General features: G+C 35.7%; 1 long non-coding RNA gene across 1 annotated transcript; it reads right to left on the reverse strand.

Moving 5' to 3' along the window:
• Positions 1 to 546: 546 nt before the first annotated feature.
• LOC149805695 (uncharacterized) lies at positions 547 to 25,311 on the reverse strand. Its single transcript, XR_016419774.1, has 3 exons — positions 25,078 to 25,311; positions 8,749 to 8,923; positions 547 to 2,279 (listed from the first exon to the last, which is right to left on the reverse strand). It is a non-coding gene; the product is annotated as an uncharacterized LOC149805695 (long non-coding RNA).
• Between the last annotated feature and the right edge of the window lie 1,938 nt (positions 25,312 to 27,249).

A 27,249-nucleotide genomic window follows, 5' to 3' on the forward strand; every position in this document is an offset into this window, starting at 1 on the left:
CAAGGAGGTTGACGATAATTATGTTGAGGTGTCCTTGAAAGTATTCTTTACTGCTATTTACTGATACTTGCTAAAAAAAAAGACAGATGAGTTCAGAATAGTCTGAGACAGTATGCTTGAATATTGAAATTCACGACAATTACGACTATACCCCCCCCCCCCCCGGCCTTATATCTTCAAAGGTCAAATTTAAACATGTTTCTTATATCAGATACGTTCATTCGTTTGTTGATGTCGTACATGATTTTAAATAGATGGGTAACGTTTATAAACTTCAATGGCATATTTCATAAGTTGTTGTTGTGGGGTTTAACGCCATTTTTCAGCACGATAGGCTATACATGGCGGCCAGTATTAATGGTGGAGGAAGAACCCGGAAAACCCCGGAAAGAACCACCGACCCACGAGAAGCTACTGGCAAGCTTTCTCACATGCCCACATTGGCTGAATCTTAGACTCGAACCGCCGCAGACAGAGGTGAGATGGCAGTGATCCGTAACGAAGAGCGCTTTAGACCACTCGGCCACTCGGGGCCCCTATATAAGTAAAAACTCGTTTAGCTGAGCAAGGTAGAAAATATCGTTGCATATGTCAAATTCTTTTAAAATGCATTTCTGTAAATTGTAGGTCTCAAATGTTACTTTGTGTTAGAACTATTTCAAATGGGCGTCGACTATTGAATACATGGAGTTATAAAACCTTTCAGAGTCTAAGAGACATTCGACTGAAAGATCACTTTAAGCAGCACTGGCAGCACTAGGAGTGAACTTAATACTAGTCACGCTATGACTTTATTATTACCGCTATATTCGCTGATCAGTCGATTCAAATTCCGAAAAACAGATCCCGATATGCTGCAGACTAGGGTCGATGTTGTTTGTTCTACTGATTACTCCTAACAAACTGCACAAACGCAGATCCGCCGTATATACTCGCTTAAAAGACGTATCCCACTGCAATTTTGCAGGTGGATTCGTCTTATAGTCGAGAAATCATAGAGTAACGACCAATGAATTACTATTATTATTATTATTATTGCACGCAAAGATTTTATACTGATGCGTGTGTGTGATTTGGATTTTTAACGTAGCTTTAACAATCTTTTAGTCTTATCACTACGATGTCTGCAGTGTGGGAGTTTATAGTGATGTCTAGCACTGGGGAATCATGCCACAGACATGTAGCATCATGTCCCACTCAGTCACATTATCCTGATGCCAAGCCGACCAGTCCTAATACTAACCTCTTAATGCTGAGCGCCAAGCGAGAGAGGCAGCTGCAAGTTCTATTTTGATAAGTCTTTTATATGACTCGGTCAGGGTTTGAATCCGCGACCTCCAGCATCCAAGGCGGACACTCTGACCACTTCGACCACCGGAGCGGTCTCAAGAAATGTTGGAATGTGTAGATAAAACCTAGGGTCATACTACTATAAAAGTATTGTGATACTAATAGAAATACGTTCGAAATTAAAGTAAGTCTATTATATTAATGATTGAGAAATATCGTTTATAATTGTATATTTGGTGTTATATGTAGTCATGAACATTTACTATTATTTTTCCCTAAATGCTTTGATTCAACTATGACAATATTTGTCTTTGTTTAAAACAACGATATTCAAATGAAAGATGTTACATTGTGCTCACATACCCAATGTTTACAGGGTAAGTTTTTCAATAAATCTTAAAATCTTGTAAACTGGAGGCATCACTATTTGTTAGCGAAATCTAATGTCTGGACGCGGTTTGGCTATAGACAGATAAACGGTATGCAGCATGTATTACGCCTATTTGTAGGATAAATATGAATTCAAAGGTTGAGAAATATATGGGCATTCCTACAGTTGGACGAGCTACCAAAGATTATCGCCCTTCTATTCATCATCAAATTGAAAAACAAAACTTCTTCAAATACGTGTCTAAATTACAAATTTTCATCTTCATCGACGTAATCATCCTCTAAAATGTCATTCATGGCTTTCTGTCATATCCGAAGATGGGAGAAGAATGTCACCTTCCACCCAATCAGCTGAGAATATTCCATTCTGATCGAACGTTCAGCCATTTTTAACAGAACTTGAATAACCGGGATTGAAACTTGAATATCTTTCCAAATGGAAATCCAATAATGACCGACGCATATGCGTTTTTAGTGCAGCTTTGTGCGCACGTAGGTGGTTTAAGTCAGTACCTTTATGGTGAGCATTTGACCTTTCCTAGTATGAAACGTCTGTATGGATATGACACATTGAATAATTCACACTGGACCCAGCAATTCTGAAATGTAAAAGGCATTCCTTAGAATTTTGAATGTTCCAATCAACTCTTGATGTTGTTCAGGAATCATCAAACGTGTGTCTTTACCAATTATCCAGTTACACGAAATTCAGTTGAAGCGGCCCAGATATCATCTTCGTGCTTTGGAAATACTGTCTTTGCATTGAAACGCCTTCGTTTGATGCCGGCTCTAGTAACAAAATGAATGTATTCATTAAACCTAGTAGGACACACGGTACTAATGATATGGAAAAATTGGAACCAGCCTGGAACTGGGTGAACATAAAATAGAGTATATATATGGGTTTGGCTGACCAGGATTGGTTAATAATGAAAGTAATATTTTAGGAAAAGGAATCTTTTGAGAGTTTATCCTAGTTGTAAGTGAAAACAAGAGACATTGTTTTATTGATGGAATTTCAGTTCTTTAACAGTCTTGAGTTTGGAACACTCATTACTAAAATTAGCACCTCATTCTTTGGTGCGGAATTGAAGGCACACGTTTCAAACACATGCAGCTCAAGAAAATGCCGCGGCTCTTATCATTTCCTCAATACAGAAGCTGACATCCGGGTTTCATCTATACTGATAAATATAGGTTTGACCATGAGCACTTACAAATTTAAAGTTACTGAATTTTTAATATCGTGGTGTTTGCATAAGTTTACTGTGGGAACTGAATTAGTACCGTGAGTCCTAGTACAGTACTATAAGAGAACCACACATAGATTACCGCTCCGGGGCCTAGTGGTTAGAGCGGATGCGGGAGGTCGTGGGTTCCATCCCCGTCAGAGTTATACCAAAGACTTACAAAAATGGTACTTACAGTTGCCTCGCTGGGCGTTCAGCATTAAGAGGTTAGTGTTCGGACTGGTCGGCCTGGTGTCAAGATAATGTGACTGGGTGGGACATCATGCTACATGTCTGCGACATGATGCCCCAGTGCTAGACATCACTATAAACTGCCACATTGCAGACATCGTAGCGATATGACTGAAAAATTGTTAAAGCTACGTTAAAAATCCAAAATCACATCACATCACATCACAAATAGATCTGCATCTAGAGACGCTTTCAGAAAGCATCGACAGAGATAAATAACATTTGTGCCTCTTTCAGACATGATGACAGTTTTGGCACATGGACATTCTGTGTAGTAACTTGATCATGACAAGTCAGACTAATTTAGACGTATACTGAAACATACAAGATGTGTTCACTAAACAGTCTCGCAGTGGATTCGACGTTCCATTATTACGATATGGATTTTCATGACGCTGATTTTGTTGACATTGTTTGAGAGGAACGTTTTCGAATCCCGTGGCAGTTTGGTAGATTGACCTGTCACTGCGCTTTTATTCTGGTTCTTTAATGGAGATATTGTTGCATATATCTGTCATGACGTCTAGACGTTTGATCTCACCCAGTCCTCCAAAAGTGGTGCAACTGCTTCCGAAAGATTTTCGTTCAGCCGGATGCCTAGGTGTATAAAACACGTTGTTTTTTTACCCGGTTGGCTATATTGCTCGCGCATGTGAAGAAGTGTACAAAACTGGAATTCTTTTATTGGCGTATTGGACAGATAATTATCGTGCCCTTGCCACTTTATATTTCATGTCTCAAACGTATCGTACCTTCTGCAAAGGTTCATCTGTCCGTGTGCAGTTCGGACCGCTTATCGTTCAATATTAACCAAACAAATCTAATATCTGGTCACGAACTCCGGTTCCGAAAATCCGAAATGCTTGGCCTAAACAATCGGGTCTCAAAGTTAGGTTTTTCCCGCTGTATTTTGTAACGCGAGTAGAAAGTCTACATTATTTTTTTTTTTTTTATTTTTTGGTGGGGGGTTACCGTTATATAGCTAAATCTGTCTACTTTATTGTAATACAACCCACGTTGGTGACGGTACAGAGCTATGAAGTATGATACAACCTCGTGTCTCGTAAACGTGTCACGGTGAATTGGTATTAATAATAATAATAATAATAATAATAATAATAATAATAACAATATTAATAATAATAATTTTTAGGGTGACACAACTTGTACAAAAACTAATCACCCTTGTGGCCTCAACATATGTACAGGGAATATATAAAATACAGCAGGGAAACAAACATCATATAAAATATGTATAATGGATTAGTGTACACAAGAACAACTAAATATGACAAAACGTCCAAGTGTTATTATATTAGTCTTTTGACTCCCCTTCCCCAAACCCAATATTCATTTACCCACAGTTTTAATTTAACTTGTATAAAGTGCTGTAGTCCCACTGGTCTTCTTGGTAGATTTAGAGTTTCCCAGCTGTGAGATAGGGGCCGACATAAGAGATAGGGGCCTACATAAGAGATCCCACTCATTTAGAGATTTAAATCATTTTGGTTTCTGGTCATTCTTCTTTGAGAGATTTAATTCATTATGGTTTATGGTCATCTTGCTGTTCAGTACTTCTGAACTATATATATATATGTAGTTAGTCCTATATGAAAATGGTTCCAACCTGACCTCACAAAATGGCCACAACTGATCTGTTTAGTAATACTCAACGGATGCTTGCGTCGAGAAGAGTCTCCTCTTAAGCAGTCTCCTTTCAAGCATTTCTTACGATATGTAGTTCTTCCAAAAAGAACCTTCACAAAATGGCTGCCATAGTCGCCATCTTTAAAATTTTCTTTTTATCGCTTTTCTTTCTGATCAATAGTCATGATGACACTGAGTTGTCACCAAAAAAAAAACACTTCTTGCAATACGAGGTTGAGTCTTAAAGACAGTTATGCCAGTATTGTTTCCCAACATGGCTGTCAAAGCGGCCATGTTTTACAAATATTTTTGTGACTCGTCCTCCTAAATGTATGTCTGTATCGACATGGGATTTTCACCAGGACACGTCTTACAATGTCTAGTTGTTTCTATGCTGAAATGATGCCGATATAACCTTAGATGGCTACCAGCTTTAAGATATACTATGGTTTCTTCTACTGAACGGAAGGTCACATCGACATGTGATGTTAACTTTAACTCTACATCACAAGTGTTGTCAAGCCTACACCCGCAGCCCACTTCCTAGTATCCATGTGCGGCTAATAAACCTACTTTGAGAACCTATGCAGTATGATAGTATGTAACTGATCCTGAATGAAAACGATGCTGATCTAACCTCCAACATGGCAACCATAGTGACCATCAAAAACAATATCTCATCACTACCTCTTTTGAATAATATACGTACGGGTATGGATCAACTGTAAATGAGTACAAAATGGGTCGAACCCTTTTTAGTATTGGGGTCACTGACATAAGGTTTTTGACTAAATACTTCTTTCAGTATACATTTGGTCCAGAACCAAAATAGTGCGGATCTGGCAGCCAACATGTCGGTGCTATGAGAATGATTTTGGCAAACATACCGAAATGAATTCTGGGTCAGGTCCAAAGGTCACAGTTTTAACATTTGTATTTTACCGTGCTTAGGAACACATTTATACTAATTTTTATCAAACTTTGTATTTAGTACTTTTTAAATAGACACGTTGATAATCAGCACTTAGTAATTCCGGGGAATAATGCATTGAATATCATAGCAATTCAATTACATTTCAAAATATATTAATTGTGGATTTAATAAAACTTAGCATGTGTGCATATAATGATAGTATCTGAAACTATAGTCAAGGATATTATGTTCAAGATCAAACGCCATGACAGGTATGTATGTACTGGCAATATATTAACTCACATAAATCAGAAACTATTTTTGACACCAATCATGTCTGGCATGATGGAATTTCTCAATAACATGAGACAGTTTATTATCGACAAGTAGAATGTTCGTAAAATTAAAAACAAACTTCTACATTTTAAATGAAATAACCATTCATTAATGATTTATTTCATCTCTTTTTAAAATCCTTCTGAAAAATAATTGAACATAATCTATACCCCTTTTTAAAAATCTTATTTCTTCTGAGCATTTGTGTCTTTGATATTACAACATCATGTTATCATCATCACATATATATGAAATAGATATACGTTTAATCTGTGTTAATTGAGCAAGCATTGACATATGTTCGAAGGTTTACTGTAGGGTATAATACGTGCTAATGGTTAAGGATTTTTAAAAAATAATCCCTGTACATTTTAGTCTAACAGTTAAATGACTCACAATGATTCTGTACATTTTTCTGTGTTACGAGTATATTCTTTTCGGCTTGCCTTTGCTTCATAATCTGAAACAAAGGCATTCGTTACGATTCCGCGTCAACTGTATTAATGCAGCGAGTTATTTATTCATTAGTAAAGTATTTTATTTCAACCTTTTCAAGTTTTGAACTGAAATATGTTCACTTCAGTTTTAATTTTTAAACTTGATTACAAGGAAAACAGCGACGTTGCCGGTTATTTATACCTTCGAATTATCCATAAATTGTGTAATTTTCGTTGCTTTGTGAAAGGTATATATTATTTTGTGGCATTTGTCTGACCATCATAGATTAATTGTAAATAGGCTACGCTTAGATCCTCTTAGATTCGTTACCATTAGTAGAACATTTGTAAAACAAAAATTAATGATGGCATATCAGACAAACCAAACCCAAGAATCGAATTGCCCAGCAAAACTATATGGTATTCCGACTAAAAATCATTAACATTTCGTGTTCACAAAGAGTGACAGTTTTCGTGTCATTGTCACCAAAATAAACATGCTAATATATATGAGTGACAGATGCATGATCAAATGTCTAATTATAAAATGAATTGCATTAAATGTTCTGTAATAATTTCCATTCTTGATTTTAAATCTATACACGTTTTAGAATAAAAACGGCATCCACATGATCGATGTCTATAATTAATGGTAATCTTAACTAAAGGAGTTAATCACACATTCATCATTTAGGATCATTTTCATTTACACCTTTCGCTCATTTATAATCAATTTCTTTTTTTTGTGTAAGGCAGTGACACATTCAAAGAGAAAAGAAAGTAAGTTTTCTTGCCAAGATTTTATTTCAGACAAACAGTGTTGATAAACTTTGATGCCATATACTCTTATTTTAGTAATAAATAAAATATATTTTGAAGACAATTTTGAAATAATAGATGTAGATCTGATAATTAAATCATGCAAAATCATATAAGACTTACTTGCATTTTCCAATATTATGATGAAGTTTTTCTTATTACCAAAAAGGATAATAATCACCTAAATCGACATGATCTCTTTAAAAGTCTTCAGTGGAAACATCATGACAGGTGCATGCAATGTACATGTTTTCATGCCACTTCTGGTCATGATCGTCATCAGCAGAAGTCTTGAAATCAAATTTACTAACGTTTTTAAAAACAGTTGTGTGTGTTCGTTGGTGATTATGCTGTCTAGATTAACGTCGATTATCGCTTTGCTCTGGCCTTTTCGTTATTTACAAGATGTTCCTATGAAAGATATAATGATTCCCCCACTATGTCTCCTCGCCATGCCATCTGATCTGACATACATAATTCTCATACTTATGCGATAAAATTATAACATTCCCAGGATGTTTTTGAGTTTTAAAAAAATCTTGGGGTTCACTGGCTAACTGGTTTCGTGATAGGCAGAAGGATGTTGTTAGGCACCGTCTAACGTTAGGTGTGATATGAACACAGATTGTACATCAACACAAATATGATCGCGGTGGTTGCTGTGCAGAATTAATTATTGTTACTTGATAGCGGTGTAATTGCTTTCTGTAATGCCAGAAATATTCCAGATGCGAAAATTTGGTATAACTGAAGTTTATGACGCCGAAAAAACACAAGGATCGTGAGAAAGCCTTGTTCATTATCATTGCACCGAAGTTAAAACAGATGCAGCGCATTAAATTTATGAAGTCTTAACGGCAGAGAATAACTTAATAGGTGTTCGGTGTTTTGGTCTTCACTTGCGAATACATTGGACACAAAACACGAGTATCGGATTCCTTGAAACGGAATTATTTCCGGTTGAACGCGTTATTTACTACCATCATTTTCTTCACCTGGTACCGAAACAAAATCTAAGTGTCCGTTTCCACACTTTGAAACGATGTAGAACTACAAAAGTGAAACGTGCACTTATTTTGTGGAGCACTTGTAGTCTCGTAGGGCTGGTAAGATGTGAGTACAATGGGTAAGTTTGAAATGACCATCTGAATATATCATATACCGTATGTGCTCGCTTATAAGTCGGGTCAAACTACAAGCTGCATAATGTGCCGTCAGATATGGGTCTATGCAGGGTGTGAGGACTAAACAGTAGAACAAATAACATAGACCTTCATCGGCCGGAGCATTGTGCGACGAAAGCTCAGCCTTATCTTGTTTTAGGTTGGACGTGACGTACAAGCGAGTATATACATTCTGTAAATCAGGAGGTCGTGGTTTCGAGCCCACAAGGCATTCATGTGCATGAACCCATAATTTTATGAAAATTAATTACCAACATCAACAGCATGAAGACGTTGGTTGCTTGGTTGGAACGGTATTTTCAGCACTTGGGTATATCATGTCATTGCAATCAGAGCTTAGTCACCTTCTCAAGGACACACTGCCGACCCTAGATGGCCTTGACGGGTACAGCTGACCTTGAATCACTGCCAACTGAACTGCACGCTCTACAAGAAGAATAACATTTGGTTCTCACAGATCTGGTACAGTACAAGACATGCACAACGCGTCAAATAATTTAAACAAACTCGACATCGTTAACATAAATGTGTAAATACGTAAATCGGTGAAAAACGAAAACAAATTCTTGACGATATATATATATATATATATATATATATATATATATATATATATATATATATATATATATATATATATATATATATATATATATATATATATATATATATCTTAGTACGTTCATGTGGTAACACTCACTGTAAGAGGGAAAACCTTGAAGCCGCCGATCCAGAAATATTTATTAAATGGAGAGACAGATGTAGAGACATCACATATTTACACGATCGGTCACTTCTAAAAGATGTTAATCAAAGTTTGAAAGAATGTAAATTTTCATTTGTTCTCAATGATATACGTATGAAATAGCATGAACACTTTCTAGAATTCTTAAAGCGTTAAACAGTGAAGGAAATATAATAAAGTAGTCTTCAGTTTCATTAACGCTAGAAATGAAATGTTATATCTTATAGAATTACGATATTTTTGCCTAATTTATGATCAGCATCCCTTGTGTTTTAAATTTATCTCAAAATTAATTATCTGTATGATAGAAATAATGAATTGCTATTCGAAATGAGAACGATAAAAAGAAGAGAAGAAGAATGGATAGATTATAGAAGAGACTTTGACATCACAAGTCTGGCGGTTCTTGGTGCTTTTACCAAAATCTCTGTCTTGTATTTATATTTACATCAAGACTTCAAGGTCGACTTAGTAAATGGCTTTGATTTGTCTATCAACAGCTATCGCTGAATAATTCATTCGAGATGAATTTGTCAAAGCAAACTGTGTGAATGAAAGAACCCGCAAATAAACAAGTGAAGAAATAAGTGAAGTGATGTCAAAATCCTGTGGTAGATCTTAATCTATACACGTATGTCTCACATCAAGACTATCCAATGAAGATGCAAGTGGTATGATTAATTGAGCAGCTGCCTGTTGTTGTGCTCTCCTTGGAAAACAATCTTTGACATGGTATGCATTTGTTATTTAAAGTCCAATTTACTTTATGCTTTCCCACAACCATTTCCGTTGTATCTAGGCTAAAGTGACAATAGAAGAAATAAACTACCTCATCAAGGAAGACTTTTCTGCCACGTGATACACAAGCATTACAGTTCTTGGCATTCCAGAATAGGCTATACGTGTTTAGTCATATAGCAGGATGTGATGTTAGGAGGGAACACATATAGCCGTAATTGTATGCACTGTTACATTCACAGACACATGCTCTCATAGTTACATTTTCTCTCTCCCATCCCACTCGCTCTCTCCATCTTTCTTTGTGTCTCTCGTCATATATAACCTCACTGAATTTTTTTCCCCACATTGGCAAGAACCTCCGTAAGCCGAAAACTTCTTAAAACCGAAAATCAAAAGTTTGGGTTCCTAGAGCGTTCGGTCGTATCTGAGTAACAACTTTGTATGTGAATTTGGACTTTAGACATCAGAAGTGACATCACAAATGTTTCAACTCGCCTTCAAAAAAGCTTAAACAAGGACCATTAATTTTTTTTCTCTGCTGTAAGCCAAACCTAAACAGGGAACCAAACCTAAAAAATAAACGAATGTTTCTATGTAAATCATATATAGCAAAGACTGAAGCTGCATTCAACAAATGTATTTATAAATTTTGGGCAATACTTTGTCCTAAATAGTTTTAAACATCACGAGGACATATTTTCAAGTAGGTCACCATGCGTGACTGTGCATAAGTTTAATACTCCAGTGCTCTATCTGTCATAACTTTAACCCAGCTCTACTGCCAGAATGCAATATTTATGATGGCATGTACAGACTCCGTAGGTTCTATATATGGAAATACATACATAGATACATACATAGATACATACATACATACCCCCCCACACACACATACATACATACATACATACATACATACATACATACATACATACATACATACATACATACATAACGACTACAGTCCATTTTTTATGTTGTTACTCACAATGCGCACCATCATAATTTCTTCAAGTGTTTATATTACGCCCATAACCCATAGACACCTTTATAAATGTTCCTTTTTTCACATTTTATGTTTCCCTGATACAGGTTTTATGTTCACCCCCTTCACAGTGGAACCATATGAAAATGACCCAGCATGATTGTATTGATAATTGATTGTATTTATAGGTTACTGCATTTGTATGGGAAAATATGAACGAGTTTTTCGGATGTAAATACTGCACGACCTTGGGAGTGCAGTATATCCATCCGACAAAACGAGTTCATATTTTCCCATACAAATGCAGTAACCTTATTATATGCTCATTTTCTTATTCTACCTAATGCTTAAATATATTAACAAAATACACTACAAGAAACAAAAGTAACTGAATGTATGCCGTATTGCAAACTAAATACACAAGCGCAGATTCATCATTACACAACAACAACATTATTACTGCGCGCATAACTCCGCCCAGATAAATCTGAACTTAGTCGCGCGCTCAACATAACTTTAGAAAGAAAATGGCGTGTCTAGTTAAAATTGAAATTTGGAGTCATATTGTGAATGAATGCGCATTGCAGCAACTTTTCCATTAGATCTGGAATGAATAGATCTTGGTATTTTGTTCGATTCTACGAAATTGTGTGATTATGGACTGGATTTATATGTGACAATTCCACATGAAATACATCGGATTGAAGAAGCGATGTTGAAGCGTGTTGACATCTGCAAATGTGTTTCTGTTTCCGTCATTGAATGTTTGAAATCATTATGTGGGGAAAATATGAAGCCTTTCATTGCAATTATCAAAAAGATACTATGGAATTTAATGCTTATTTCATTTTGAGTGCAGTAAGGAGGATGTAATTGCACTTATATTCGAAATTACAGTACAATTTCGAAATGTGTAATCAAGATTGTGAACCTATGACAATGTCCATGTAATTCGGATTTGCAGAACTAATAAAGCACATTTTGAGGAAATTCAGGATGTAAATATGTAAATATATTATTTTGCCATTCTTATTCCCAGCTAAAGAAGACAGTTTATGCCTTTATTACTTGTATATTATTTCTAAGGACCCTTTCTTGCGTCTACTGTATAGCTAGCCTAAATCCGAAATATTGTATAAACAAAGTTAACACTGAATGTGCCAAAGCAGCTGGTGCGTGGGTGGCAGTCCACGAAACATCTGCTTTACTTCATTCAGAAACAAAATCAACCAAAACGTAAAGCGCCTACTACACGAGTGTACATGATTTGTTTACAAACCAAAAGTGCTGGCGTCTGCGTCCATTGTTTGTTTACAATAGAAAGTAGTTCCTTTATGCACGTGAATGCAATATGAAGGTGTGCAATATCGTAAAATACTGAACGATTCTGACAATATAAAATTAACGGAGAAAATAAATAGAAATAATATGTTAAGTGGGTTTTTTATCAGTCATATAAGGCCTTATTAATATTCTTTTGTTTAAGAAAATGAAAGGATTTCCCAATCGAGTATTATATGCACTCTTTAATAGTCGAGTTCAGCAAAAAAAAGTCATAGATCCAGATCTGCCATCACATAATGCGCCGGTAGATCTGGATCTGTGCATTTTGTTAGGAAATATAACTCAGGCTCTTCTGAATTTATGGAATTATACATGAACATGTTTGGTACAACTGTTCGTATTGGGAATGTGACACCATGAGTCACATAACGATAATCAACCAAAGATATAAAAGACTGATAAAGTCTTAAATGTGATTGCTTGCTGTAGTTTGCATGTGACGTCCTTATCTCTATTTTTGTCTTCTCGTTTTCAGATTTACTGTTATATTCCGAACATGAATCAAACTGTACCTCGAAACCATGAGACTAGACAAATTGTCCCAGTAACCCAGCCCATCTTAGTGTTGGATAAGGATCAGCTAGCTGATCGTGATTCATGCCCACTTTAATCTAAGGGAGGACTATTATGTAAGAGAAAAACGAACACCATCACCCATTTGACTGATTTATTACGAAAGCACACTGTTAGAGTTTATTCATAAAATCTCTTATGGTATTTAACTAGGAAGCGACATTTGCATGGATGTCAAGCTAAGTTACCTTACTACAGAGCAATCTGAACACTAAAACTTTTCTTTGACATTAAAATAAGTCCGACCCAATCAATTTATTTAAGAAATGTTGCGCTTAATTGCATCCTTTTGCTCTTTAATACTTTGGATGTTCTCGCCTAGATAAATAGAGCGTTGTATGTCAAGGGAGATAACTCCCAAGAAGCGACAGGATATGAACGAGAAATGTACATTGATTCATTGAAATGACTCAAGGCAAAGATTTAAAAAAAAATGTAAATAACCGAAAATACTTCTGTTTTACTTAAAAAGAAATTGTAGTGCAGCCAAAAAGCCTTACTTAGATACTTAGATAATATTACTGTGTTAGTATGAGCCTTGTAATGGCTTATGACTTATTGGGAAATATATAAACAAAATAAACTGAGAAATAAAGCAAGTGTATAACTTTGCGGAGTGGACGGTTGGTAAGAAGAGGAGAACGGAGAAGGCGAGGGCACTTAATTAAAAATCATTCTGCATTTGAAATCGACCGGCTCCCCCAAGGTTTATGTCAGTTATGGTTGCATCTGCCCAAATGCTTTGTGCACATGTTTCCCAGTGATAACAATTTAACTGATGAATGACTTAAGTTTGGGTTTTATTCAGGTGGAATCTGCGAAGTTGGCAGTAGATTTCTTGAACTAATTTTCTCTCTGGCACTTTTCTATGACACTAAAAAATAATGTTATCGTAGAAAGCATACGCCAAAAGCGTATTTGGACAAATATTTTATTTCAAATAAAAAAAGGCACAGATCTATGGCTTAATTAAATGAAACAGAGTCCAGACTGTAAACATGTTCAGATTAGTAAAGAAGGAAAGATAGGGGCACAGGAAAATAAGTAAATTGAAAACTATCAGAGAAGCTAAATTATGTTTTGATTTCCCTTTTTTACATTACACTTGCAAATTAAGACTCAATTATTTTCAAAAATGAAAATTATTATTATCATTATTATTATTGTTATTATTATTATTATTACACGGTACTTCCCATTCTAGTTGTTGTCCATTTCATTTCGTTTTGCTCATTTGGCTTCTTAATTTTCGTTTATAGGTGGAATGTAGGCATGAGGTCTAAAGAAAGCAGCTGTATTTAGAAGCAAGTTTAATTCAATTAGATGATCAATAATTACAGTTAATGCAGATTAAATAAACAAGGTGTTTAGATAAATTAGAGTGGAGGACATAACATGTTTTGAGCCTTTCAACTTATTGCATTTTTGTGTGCTGCGTTGAGCATTTCAGAAAGTCGAAATAATAAGTTAAACCATTCTGTCATCCTAGGGTTACTTGTTAATCACATGAAGAATGGGGAAAGTAACTAACTGGGAAGTGCATCGTTTGCAATTAATGGAATTCCTTACTCGCATTGGTTAAAATCCTCTACTGTTTCCACTTAATATTTTAAGTCCAACTGCAAACTGCACAGACCCATATATTGCCGTCGCGTAATGAGCCGGCAGATCTAGGTCTGTGGAATTAGTTGTCAGCGATCAGTAGAACAAATGGTATAGACCATGATCCGCTGGTACAATTTGCTATGGCAGATTACGATCATTGTTGTTTGTTGATTGACTACTCATAAGCGAATAAACGCGGTATGTGTGATACAAAATAAAGTGCACCTCACACCGTACATAACGTTGAGGCTGTCCGTCCTAATACTGACGAGTCCATAAACTGCATGGCAGCACTAGCATAATTTTGTTTTTCTTATTAAATTTTAAAAAAAATCCAATGAAATAAAAATAATTAAAAGCACCCGTACAAGGATATCTATCAGACGGGGGAGTGGGTATCATCCTACGGACTACCTTACATAGAATTTGATACACTCACACATTTAAACAATAAATTAAATACATGCTTAGATTGTTATCTTCAGTTAGTCATGTCTAACACAGACAGTCAGACACACACACACACACACACACACACACACACCAAAACAAGAAACAACAGTAACAAAAAACAGCAAAATAATTGTACAGGAAGAAGGAAATTGACATGGGAGATAAATGATGAGAGATAGAGAGGGATAATATTTGTTATATATTCAATACATGTATTTAACTAGAGTATGGGAATAACTGTCAAAATAGTTATTCTCTTATTCTCGTCAAGCACATTAATCATTGAAAATACCAGCCGAAATTTCCTCGCTTATCTTATAAGATAATACATGCATTATGTTTTACACATTAAAGCTTGCAAATGATTTATAACCAAAAGATGATACAGCAATTACGCCTTCACAAGTTTCCCCATCCATGACTGAATTTCTACTAATCAATGTTTTTGTAAGCTGTATACGTCTATAATTGTACCGATGTGATATTTCATTCTTAAATGTTTCTAAGCTGGGTACTTTATTGTGATTAGTATGTAATTTAAATATGGTATTCCTTCCTAAAAGTACAATTAAATTAAACTGATTTCATCTGAATGTTTTTTGTTAATTTATTTCTAATGTTATATATACTGCTGTGAAATAAATACTAGATGCATGCATTTATTCTTCAGCCACCAAAACATTTTTGTTACCAAACAATTTAAACTCTAGCGCAACAATAAAGTCAATTAAAACTTGATTCTTCTGTTTTTCTACACAAGAACATTTCTCTTCTAATTCTCATTTGTAGGTAGAATTTTAAGGTAAACGTTCAAATGAAGTCTTTTAAGATAGTCTATTTGTAACATTATGTATCAAGAAGCACCTGTTTTTCCAGTGAAAACACTCTTCTAAGTTAAGATCACGTCTCCATTTATCTTGTGCCTTTGGATATAAATTAATTCATTGATGAAATAGAGAAAAACTTTGGCAACCTTTCTTTTGTTGAGCGGGTAATCACAGCAGAAATGACATTGTTGGTTTGTGTAAGAAAATATCTGAAACAAGAAAATTTTGAACCCTCAAATATTCTTTGATAGCATATGTGATACATTAATATTGTATAGAAGTGTTTACTCCGCATGGAGTTTCTTTAAAAAATTTAACACTAATAGACTGATTGTTTCTTGAGAATTGCCCCGATTATATTTACACCACAACTGTGCATGTGCTTATGGAAAATGCTGTTGTCGACTTTAATATTAGTTCTGAACCACGCTAACTCAGCTATAAATGATTGCTTTTAAAACAGCCGAATGTACCATCCTTCCAAAAATCGCTCTTCAAACCTCTATAAATATTTTTTCTTTAGTAACTTCAGTCCAAAAAGTTGGCCTCTCTAATGCCTTTGTTGTTGTTTTTTTTCTGCATTAATAAGTGTTTCCACTAATCTGGATCCAAAAATAAGACTGCGTATCCATGCTGCGTTTAATGGCGTCATAAATATTTTAATGTTAATCATTTTCAGTCCTCCTTTAAAATTTTCTTCAGAACAGACTAGTCGTTTTTATGTCAGCATTCGATTTATCCAGTAAGAATTGCTTTGTTTTAAAATACCCCACCCCCCAAGAAAGCAAACAAAACGAAAATTTACATTAAGTTTGTTTATAATAATTTCTAATGGATTAGGTAAATAAATGATTAGGTCATACATCTTTTAAACAGCAGGATTCTTTGCTACAGTAAATTTTACAAAAGGTTTAAAAATGTATCCTTGACCATTGCTTGAGTTTTGTCTTGATAGTTTTAATTGAGTACCTTCTCATAAACTTGTTGTAAATTCAATGCCAAGCAGTGTGAAAACACGAGCCCCAATGTAATGACTTATCTTGACAAAACTTATCTGTGCTATATTATTTAGCCAAACCAAAAGATTGGTCGTTTAAATGTTATCGCAAAGGCCGGAGGTCTTTACATAGAACTTTAATGTATTTTAGGATCAATGGCATTTCAATAGCATTTAAAATTATATATACCTGTATATTGGGATAAAATATTTTTCATATTATCAATTTTTATATCCTTGATCTTGAGATTTAATCTTACCATGTGTCATAGAATCTTTGCACATACAATAGAAACATGGGGATAACGAAACACCTTGCCTACAACCGCGTTCAATTTTTAAACCATTGTGAAACTTGACTGTTCACAACAACACATGATTCGATATCCTATTAAAATATTTAAATCCATTTTGTTTTCACCACTAGGCCAAAAACTACAAAATAAATGAATTATATCTGCAAAGTTTAATCAAACCGAATCGAAATCTTTTTTAAAGTCGTCAAGGAGAAAAAGATCAGTGATCTTCTTCTCTTCCGCATATTGCATTATATCATTAAATAAAACTCTGCTAGGTTCCCCTATATGTCGACCAGGAATGAAATTCATTTGATCTGGGTGTATCGGTTTGGATTAATATTTCTTAATTCTGTTCGCAATATTAGCAGATGCAAATTTATGTAGTATTTAACAAACTAGCGTAATTTAATAAATATGAAAATTCTAGTCGAAAACTAACATTCACACACATCTCTCTCCATCCTATGGCACAGACATAATAGGGTCACTACGAGATTTTCTACATCAGCTTGTAATTTAAGCTAATTGTAACCAGTAGGTCATGGTTTATGAAATATACCAATGCCACTAATACAAACAACAGATGGGATAAATAACTGCTAATTCTGCGTCTTTAATGCACTTAATTGATGGGTGGCATGGACAAAGCATAGTTGATAACAAAACTGGAGGCTACACTGTTTAGCCTCCATATATATATATATATATATATATATATATATATATATATATATATATATATATATATATATATATATATATATATATATATATATATATATATATATATATATATATATATATATATATATATATATATATATATATATATATATATATATACTCATGTGTAAGTCGCGTTTAAGTGCAAACAACATAGATCCTGATATGCTAACGCATAATGCGTTAGCAGAACATAGACAAATTTGCCGCGCATTATGCGAAGGGCGATCTGTATCTGTGTAGTTTGCATTTGGACTTGGCGTATAAGTGAGTATATACGGTAACTCCAAGAGTACCGTTGTTATAGATCGAAGTGTCCAATTTTTGATGAAAGGTTTTGTATCTAATTTTGCAACAAGAAGTTTTATTGGGAAAAGGATGTAGCACACCTCTACTGATTGTTGCAGTTGGCTGACACCTTACATTTTTTTTTGGGGGGGGGGAGGGTGGGGGGGAGGGTGACAGGGTTGAAAGCCATTTTTCAACACTTGATAGGCTTTAGATGGCGGCTATTATATTTGGTGGAGAAGACTCCAAAAGGACCCCGGGAAGAACTGTCGACCCACGGAAAGCTTCTTGCAAGCTTTCTCGCATATCCACGTGGTCGAAGCAAGACTCGAACTCACGCGGACAAGGTGAGACGCGACTGATCTTAAATAGCCTGAAGTATTTCTCATGCTAGTGACGTATGATGCAGAGATTGTGACTTGGTCAGATATGATAATAGTTTTACCATTACGAAAGACGTAGTCATATATACGTCAGATAGAAAAAAAAGACTAATTATTTAACTATTTAAATTGCGAAAATTCTCATGACATAATTATGACTAAAGTTGCATCAAGAGATACACGATAATGTGTCATACATAATAGTCATGCGATGAACATAATTTAGGGATTTATACTTCTGTGAACCTCGTTTTTGACAATGACATATTACTGTAGAAGTGTTCATTACTGATTACCGACACTAAACACGGCTCTACCAATATATATGATTGCATCATGTGGAAATTCTTCAATGGCCGTGTCATGAAGGCTCCTGTGTCTAACAGCCAATCAAATCACGGTATGGAGATGTTTTCTCGACGAAATCCAAATTCAGAAATGAAACAAAGGTTCTAAACACCTTTCTTTTGATGGGTGGCATGGACATTTAATCACATCTGCCATGTCAAATATATAAATCTGTTTGTATCATAAGGATTATTTTGAACAATGGCAATACTTTATACGTTGACAAAGGCTGACATTGACGCCGTTGTACCTTAACTATCAGACCCCCTCGCCAAGCCACTCTTTAAAGAACAAGAATCTAAAATGGTAATTTTATGTGCACGGTTTTCACCGAACTAGTTCAAAACCAAGCAGAAATATTTATGTAATTATGCGCTACACATGTCGTAAACAGATCAGCTGATATAGGTCATGTGACAATTAGCATAAAATTATCAAAGTTAGATCTGGAAATTCTTTATGAGGTCTATCTAGGCATTATCATGTGTGAGAAATATCCACTACTGAATTTTTAAAAACTGTCTGTGTATATCTCGCAACTATTATCTGTTCAACGTTTCTCGAGATAAGTTTATCTGGACACGTTTTCATTAAAATAGAAAATGTTATAACTCATGCCGTTTTCCAGCAAAATATATTCTGCAGTTACGTGATGGTGAGAATGTTTTTCATCTCGTATTTATAATTTGAAAGCTCCAAGACGTTATTGGGAAAATAATTTGTGAACATGTTATACTCATGGCTGTAATACTCTAATGGAATATATTCTGGATTTCAAGTGTAATGCCATTAGAACTTGCTGTCGAGAGGCATAAAATGCGGTAGCATTTTGTACTTAAATGTAGCCCTAAATGAAATAGATTGCCCACAGAACGAAACCTCATTGTCATTTAATATCACTGTAGGACACGTATCCTGCTGACTTTGCATGGCAACAAGCGGTTTGTGCGATAAAAACCCAAGTTAATGACAGCTTCGTGCATCGCTATAATATTTCATTTGAGTGCTTGACGTAATATGGTTTTGCATACATCTTCAGTTCTAGATAGACACAAGGACAGACAAACAGACAGATAGAAAATGGTAACCATGTGTAATAAATAAAAGTATGAGCTGTTTGGGCAAGCATGCATTTAGCTTTGTGGAATATGCAGCTTCATTAGCATACAATTTCTGCAAGTTTAGTAACGTAATATCTTTTTAAGGCCGAAATATCTTTTTTGCGTGAAGAATGCACTTTTTTGACTGGAGATGACTTTTCATCGCCGGTGGAGACTTTCAAAGAGGTCAAGAACAGATGAGGAAATAAACACTCGCCGTGTAAATTCCTGTGGGATTAGTGCAATCAAAGCACGCAGTGCACGCTTGTTTTAACTTTTACGGAAGAATGATACATCAATCGTCGACGAGGAGGGGCAGCGTTATCCCAATCTTCAATTTTCATACCGTATATAATTAAGACTAACTTTATCACCCGATATAGGGTACACTGGCAGAAACTGGATACTGTGTGATGGCCCATGAGTGCCATTATTGAAAAAAGAGAAAGAAATAACTTATGAAATTAAAACACTTTATAATTATAAAGAGTGCTTAAAACAAGACGAGTTCGGCTATCAATCCTGAAAAGTTATCTGCATTGAACCAACCCCCAAAAGGTAACTAATACCCGAAAACAAGGACAGTCCATATGTTTATGTTGATATAAAGGAATATCATTTTGGAAAATTTGTCGGCGTTAGTCAATAGTTTTTGTCATATTTGAGATAAATCAATAAAGATGCACTCGGGTATATACTGACGATCATATTGCGACTCGATAGCAAATGATGCATGCACAACATATAAACGTGATGGTGTAAGTATAAAGCATACAAGTGAAACAAAGACCTCGACCTTGACCGAGACTTCTGATACCGCTTGCAATCGGCAAAAGGACAGCTCCGTTGATGCGATGACCCAACCACGGAGAGAGAGAGAGAGAGAGAGAGAGAGAGAGAGAGAGAGAGAGAGAGAGAGAGAGAGATGTGTAATTATGTCCCAAGAACGTCTCTGTAGATTTATGTTCTAGAGAGGGTTAAGTGGGGTTAGGTCTGGAACCCGTCACAGACTCAGTGTAAATGAAGCTTCGTATCTAATACACAAAGACGGCTTTGTGGTGAATGCAGGCATGTTAATATTTGGTTTGAGTAGATTGATTTACTGCTACGAAAGTGTAACGATCTTGCATTACAAAGAGTACATGTTCTTTAAACATGAAGTAAAACAAATTCTCTCCTTTTCGGAAGGGTAAGATGTTTCTTAAGATAATATGGAGCGATATACTTAAAATATTCTTCACTGACACAAAATCGACATACACAGCTTTAAGGAATGACCAGGAAGAAATTACCTCTATAATCGCCTAAAGATACTCACATAGCACACACACACACACACACACACACACACACACACACGCGCGCGCTCACACACATACACTCACATACAGAGAGAAGGATATATAGATATATGTTTGTGTGTGTGTGTGTGTGTTATTTTGATTTTTAACGTAGCTTTAACAATTTTTCAGTGATATCGAAACGATATCTGCAGTGTGGCAGTTTTATAGTGATACATAGCAATGGGGCATCATGTCGCAGACATATAGCATGATGTCCTACCAAGTCACATTATCCTTACACCAGGCCTACCAGTCCTAACACTAACATCTTAATGCTGAGGCAGATGTTAGTACAATTTTTGTAAGTTTTTCGTATGACTTGGCCGGGATCGAGCCCACGACCTCCCGCCTCCAAGGCGGACGCTCTAACCACTAGGTCACCGGAGCGGTGATAGATAGATAGATAGATAGATAGATAGATAGATAGATAGATAGATAGATAGATAGATAGATAGATAGATAGATATATAGATGCACCTTTATATCGGAGCATACAAATATGTGTATTTTCGAAGGTCTCTGATTTAATGAGCTCATTTCACCTAATGTTTATTTCAATTGCTGAAAGTTTGTCATTGCTTCAAGAGAGAGAGAGAGAGAGAGACAGACATACAGACAGAAATACAGACAGACAGAGAATTGCAGCTGGTACTGATACTTTAATAATAATAATAGTAATAATAATAATAAAAATAATAATAATAATAATAATAATAATAAACAACTTAATTTATTATTATTATTATTATTATTATTATTATTATTATTATTACTGTTGTTGTTGTTTTGTCATTTCTGCTATTACTATACCTGTAGAGTTAAATCATTTGCTGTCATGCTCGGTTCTATGGTGTAATGGTTAGTAATAATAATTACTAGTCTGGACTTGGAATCAAGCAATCCGATTTCAGCTCTCTGTGGGACCTATCGTTTGCCCTTTATTGAAAATTATTTAATTAGAAGGCCGGTCTCGTCATTAGCTTTATCGTAGTCTACACCGTTATTTCTACGCAGACCATGTCTCTAATGAGTCGGTGCGCATTAGAAAGATCTGCTTACCACCGTAAAGAAACGAAAAGTAAGATTGCATAGTCATGTCTCAGGCTTATGGGGACATAAAACACAATTAATTTTACTATATGTTGTCTACATTTGTTTCTCAGTACTGACCTTTTCACTGTGAAAATCAATACAAATCATATGTTAATCTAAAATACCTTCAAAGATGACTTCACGGTGAAGTTCTCGTCAAAGGTTGACCTGCTCTTTTTTGAGATGCTGGACTGTCAACATAGCAGCATGTAAACAGAACACATATTTCACTACCGGATCATCATCAATGCCTTATTACTCACTGTGCACTGTCGCCGAAATACACACAGACAACAACACCCTGAGCTCATATTATCAGGAATAAACAATTATCAATCCCAAAGGGCACGGTGAAAGGAAAGAGAAATTGCGGTTGTTGTTGTGGATAATGTGTTTGTTCTCTCTGCAGCTGCGTTGTGGTTAGTATTTCTTGGTCTGGTTGTTGTTTCCCAGGTTGTTGTTGGTGTAATTGATTTGATGTTTGTGTTTCTCCTTGGTCTTTCTCCTTCTGTTGTTGTTGTTGTTGATTTGTCCTCGGTATTATCGGTCTTCTCTGACTGTTATTTCTGCTTTCTGTGTTGCTTGCTGTGTTGTTCTCTTGTTATTCTGACATTTATGAGGTGTGTGTCCTGTCTATTCGCATTTGTTGCATTTTCGATGGCAAATACACCCCTTATACCAAGTTTTGGCCAAGAAGCCGTGTGGTAAATACGCTCGTTTCACCTCTGGTAATTTACTCCTTTCTATTTCCAAGATTCTCGTTCCATTGTAGATTGACGTCATTTGGATGGTTCCTCGTCTTGAAGATATCACTTTGATTATCAGTTTTGTCTCGAACTTCTCAATTGTCGCTTCCAAGGGTATCTCTAGCGGTATGTCTGAAATGTGTAGTTCTCCAGTTTGTTTTTTGATTTTGCGTAAGATATATTTGGATAATGTTTATAATTTGGGTTAATCTTTGTTTAATAATTTTGTTGGTACTTGCCAAGGTTCCTTAGCTGGTTCCTTGACTTTCCCGAGAACCTAATACAGATTACGGGGTTTGTACTTTCTGCCTTAGACACATGGATAAGGATGGTTTCCATCTCCCTCGTTCCGTAGTAATCTTTTACCAGAAGATTTCCCTATTGCCCTATGTTTGCTAAGCGTTTCATGCTATATTGTGTGTTCGTGCATGTCTTTGTATCAGGGCTGGCATCTAGTTTAAATCTAATAAGTTGTCTATTTTCTCCATGTTTACTAAATTTTTATTTCTTCAGAAAGAAATAAAAGTAGGTAATTACTTTACAACCTCTAGCTTCCACCTCCTGTCATTCTTGAATTTTTCCCAAATAAATTTCCAAATACTCAGTGGAGAGACATTTGTGAATGAATAAGGCAAACATAAAAAATAACTCGAAAAGTTAATACTTTTTACTGTGTTGTATGTAATGTCTCGTGCGTGTTCTGTGTGTATGTTTTTGTAATGTATCCCTTACTCACAGCTCTCATCCTCAGGGGTTGGATTGAGCTCTTTTTTCTCCCCTGACGCTTGACCTGTTTGGGTCTATCGTCATAAGCAACTTTGCTAAAAAATGGCCGAAACTTAATCAGTAATGATAATGATGAAAAGGGTTACGTCATATCGTTTTGGAGTTTGTTAGGAAGAAGGTCTTATTATTGTGGTTTTTTGTTCCCATTTATCTGTATGTACCGTATGTCCATTTACTGCTAGCTAGATTTTCGCCGGATTCTCCACAGAGAGGTTTGTTCACCGCACGGTCTTTAATGAAAACCTGGCACAGGAACTATTTATACCGGAGAAACCGAAAAATCTGCTCACCTGCTCTCCGTTCACTCCACTACTTTTCATCATAGCGAAGAGTAATGGAATTGAGAACAGAGAACCATGCTAGTCTAACGGACCAACCTTGATTATTTTTAACTATCTTCCTGATTCCAAATTATTGGAATTAAATCCCAAATAATCGTAAGAATAGAATGTTCCGAATGCATTCTCTCTCTCTCTCTCTCTCTCTCTCTCTCTCTCTCCATATATATACATTTTGCCATGCAAGATTTTATCTCGTAGTATTGGGAACATTCTAGAATCAAATTTTCTATGACTAGGTAATAGTTTTCTTTAGAAAATGCTAATTGTGACCTGTGGTCAAGTAAAGTACTATACAATCTTGTTTACGGGAAAAAGTAGTTAGTGTAATGAATGGTCGTCCTGGTGTCAGAATAATGTGACTGGGTTTCGACATGATGCTACATGTCTGCGGCATGATGCTCCTGTGCTAGACATCACTATAAACTGCCACACTGCAGACATTGTAGCGATATGACTGAAAAATTGTTAAAGCTAAGTTAAAAATCCAAATCACACACACACACACACACACACACACACACACACACACACGCACGCACGCACGCACGCTATGATCTCTGCGTAAGCGAGGTATTCGTTTCGTTCCAGTGACAAGTCACGTACCCACTGCGTTCCAGTAGCAGGTGATGGCTGCACTTAGTTTACGAGTCGTAGTTGTAAACGCAAGGTTTTCGTAAACGATGCAATATAAATTTATAATAACAAGGAATATGGGACTTTCTGGTATAAAACTTTAAGCATGTAATATCTTTGCTACAAAAAATAACGATGAAGCTCGAGATTGAGAGTGTAAATGTACATACAAACGTGTACGTATCTCCTGCAGTAAAATTATAACGAACGCTGAATAAATGAACTTACGATTTGCTCGAATACCCAATGAAGTATGCTGTTTCTAACTGTCTGTATCGGTGTGGCAGCATGAAATTGACAACTTCAGACGACCTGTTGGCTATAGTGGGTTACATATCGAGATTTATCAAAGCCCAGACCCGACATTGCGAGTAATAGCCTTGGAAATCTTCCTCGAAATCGAAATATGCAGCATTTGATTGGTCGGACGATCTTGGAGTAAAATTTAGAGTTGTGTACAGTTTAATGATAAACATATGAAAATGTGATATATACCTCTAGTTTCACGTGGAGGTCTGACAGACGCCGATAACAGTTAATGTTTCGGTTACCGTGGGAATTCCCAATCCGCTTATTTAGTGTTGCCTATCAGATAAAGTATAATGTGTCGTGTTCGAGTTATATATAGTTCGTGATGATATGTCGCGAATGACGACTATCACTTTAGCAAACTTTTAAAGCTGTGATTTGATTGGTGAACCACAAGGTCAACAATACTTGACCTTTTCTATGTGTCTATGTGATCTCCATGTAGGACTATGGAGATCTGAATATAATCTGAAGTAAATAAATGTTTTTTTTAAAAAAAACAGACAAAAAGCACCCCCCCCCCAAAAAAAAAGCCCAAGAACATCATCAACAACAAAAAAAAAGACAACAACAACAATAAAAAGAAAGAAGAAGAAAACCCAACAAAAAACAACAACTGAAGAATGTATATGTATGTGTTCGGTAATAATGTTCGGAAACAATTTATAGCATAATAGCATATGAGAACTGAACGCAGTAAGAAGTTAGTGTTTTGCATCGGGAGAGTAAAAGACTTACGGAACTAATTACATGGAGATAAAAATTAGGAACTAGTCGAGAAATAGGTAAACATAAATTTATATAGGTTTGGATGGACACATTTGGTCGATAATGAAAAGAATATTTTGAGAGCTTATCCTATCTCCGAATATAGAGATGTTGTTCTATTGATGCAATTTTATTCATTTTACAGTCGACTTTGGAACACTCGGTTCTAAACTTGAGCCTTGGGTTCGAAGTTGAAGACACATGTACATTACAATAAAATGTCGCGGTTAGTACAAAGGATGGGTCTCTACTGAGATGAACGTGTGATCATGAGGAGTTATGCATTTAAAGTTAATTAATTTTTCATTTGCTGTGTTTCCATGGGTTTGCTATGGGGGTTGAATTAGTTCCGTGACTGCTACAATTCCCATTGACTATTTTACTGTTATATAAGTTTATTTTAAAGGATTCCTTCACTATAGTAGGTATTTAACAAAAACAATACATGATGAAAACAAAAATATCGTTCATGTTTAGCTGATAATAGTTAAGATATAAACAACGCCACATAGTTTTGTTTATTTAATACAGGTAAACAACTTGTATCGACAGATTGACAACTGTTTCTTTACAATCATTTCAACCTGAAACATGAGTTATATCATTTATATATTGTCTAGTGACAATACCTACATGGGGAGGCAATTCTTTGCCTGTAAGGGAGGTAACCTACACAAAATGCAGTCAGGGAATTGGTTTTGGTATTTTAGGGTATAGCAAAACAGTTTGGTTATTTAGTGCCGATGCAATTGGACTAAAGTGTCTTGCTCAACGGCACACTACGGTAGCCACTTCTGGTTGATCGAACGGTGGGATTTTGTGTCATTCCCGTGCCCACAGAGGGTCAGTCCCTAGTAAGGCTATGTGCGTGATAAGTGTGTGTGTGTGTGTGTGTGCGCGCGCGTGCATGTTTGTGTGTGTGTGTATGTGTGTGTGTGTGTGACGGATGTACGCATTCTATGTATATTGGAAGCTCGATCATATGTAGCAGTCAGTGATCTAAGGTTTAAAATTATAGTGCACACCATTATGAAAACCAGAGGCAGATTATTACAACAAACATACTTACGTGAGCATGGGCGGTACATGATAAGATGTTGCATAACATGTTTACGATGTTTGTGCTACCAAAAAAATCGGTGATGCACGAATCATTCATTTATGTTAAACCCGTTGAGCACACGCTGGGGACTGACTGAATTGACATTAATGTGAAGGTGTCTAATGATGTGGAAATTTAAAATTTCTGACTCAAGTTTATCTTTTACTATCTGATCCCAAAACTGGCATGAAGAACAATAAAGGCATTCAGAAGAAGTTGGG

Source organism: Sinohyriopsis cumingii, chromosome 2 (assembly GCF_028554795.1).
Source record: "Sinohyriopsis cumingii isolate HCF-2022 chromosome 2, ASM2855479v2, whole genome shotgun sequence".
NCBI lineage: Eukaryota > Metazoa > Mollusca > Bivalvia > Unionida > Unionidae > Sinohyriopsis > Sinohyriopsis cumingii.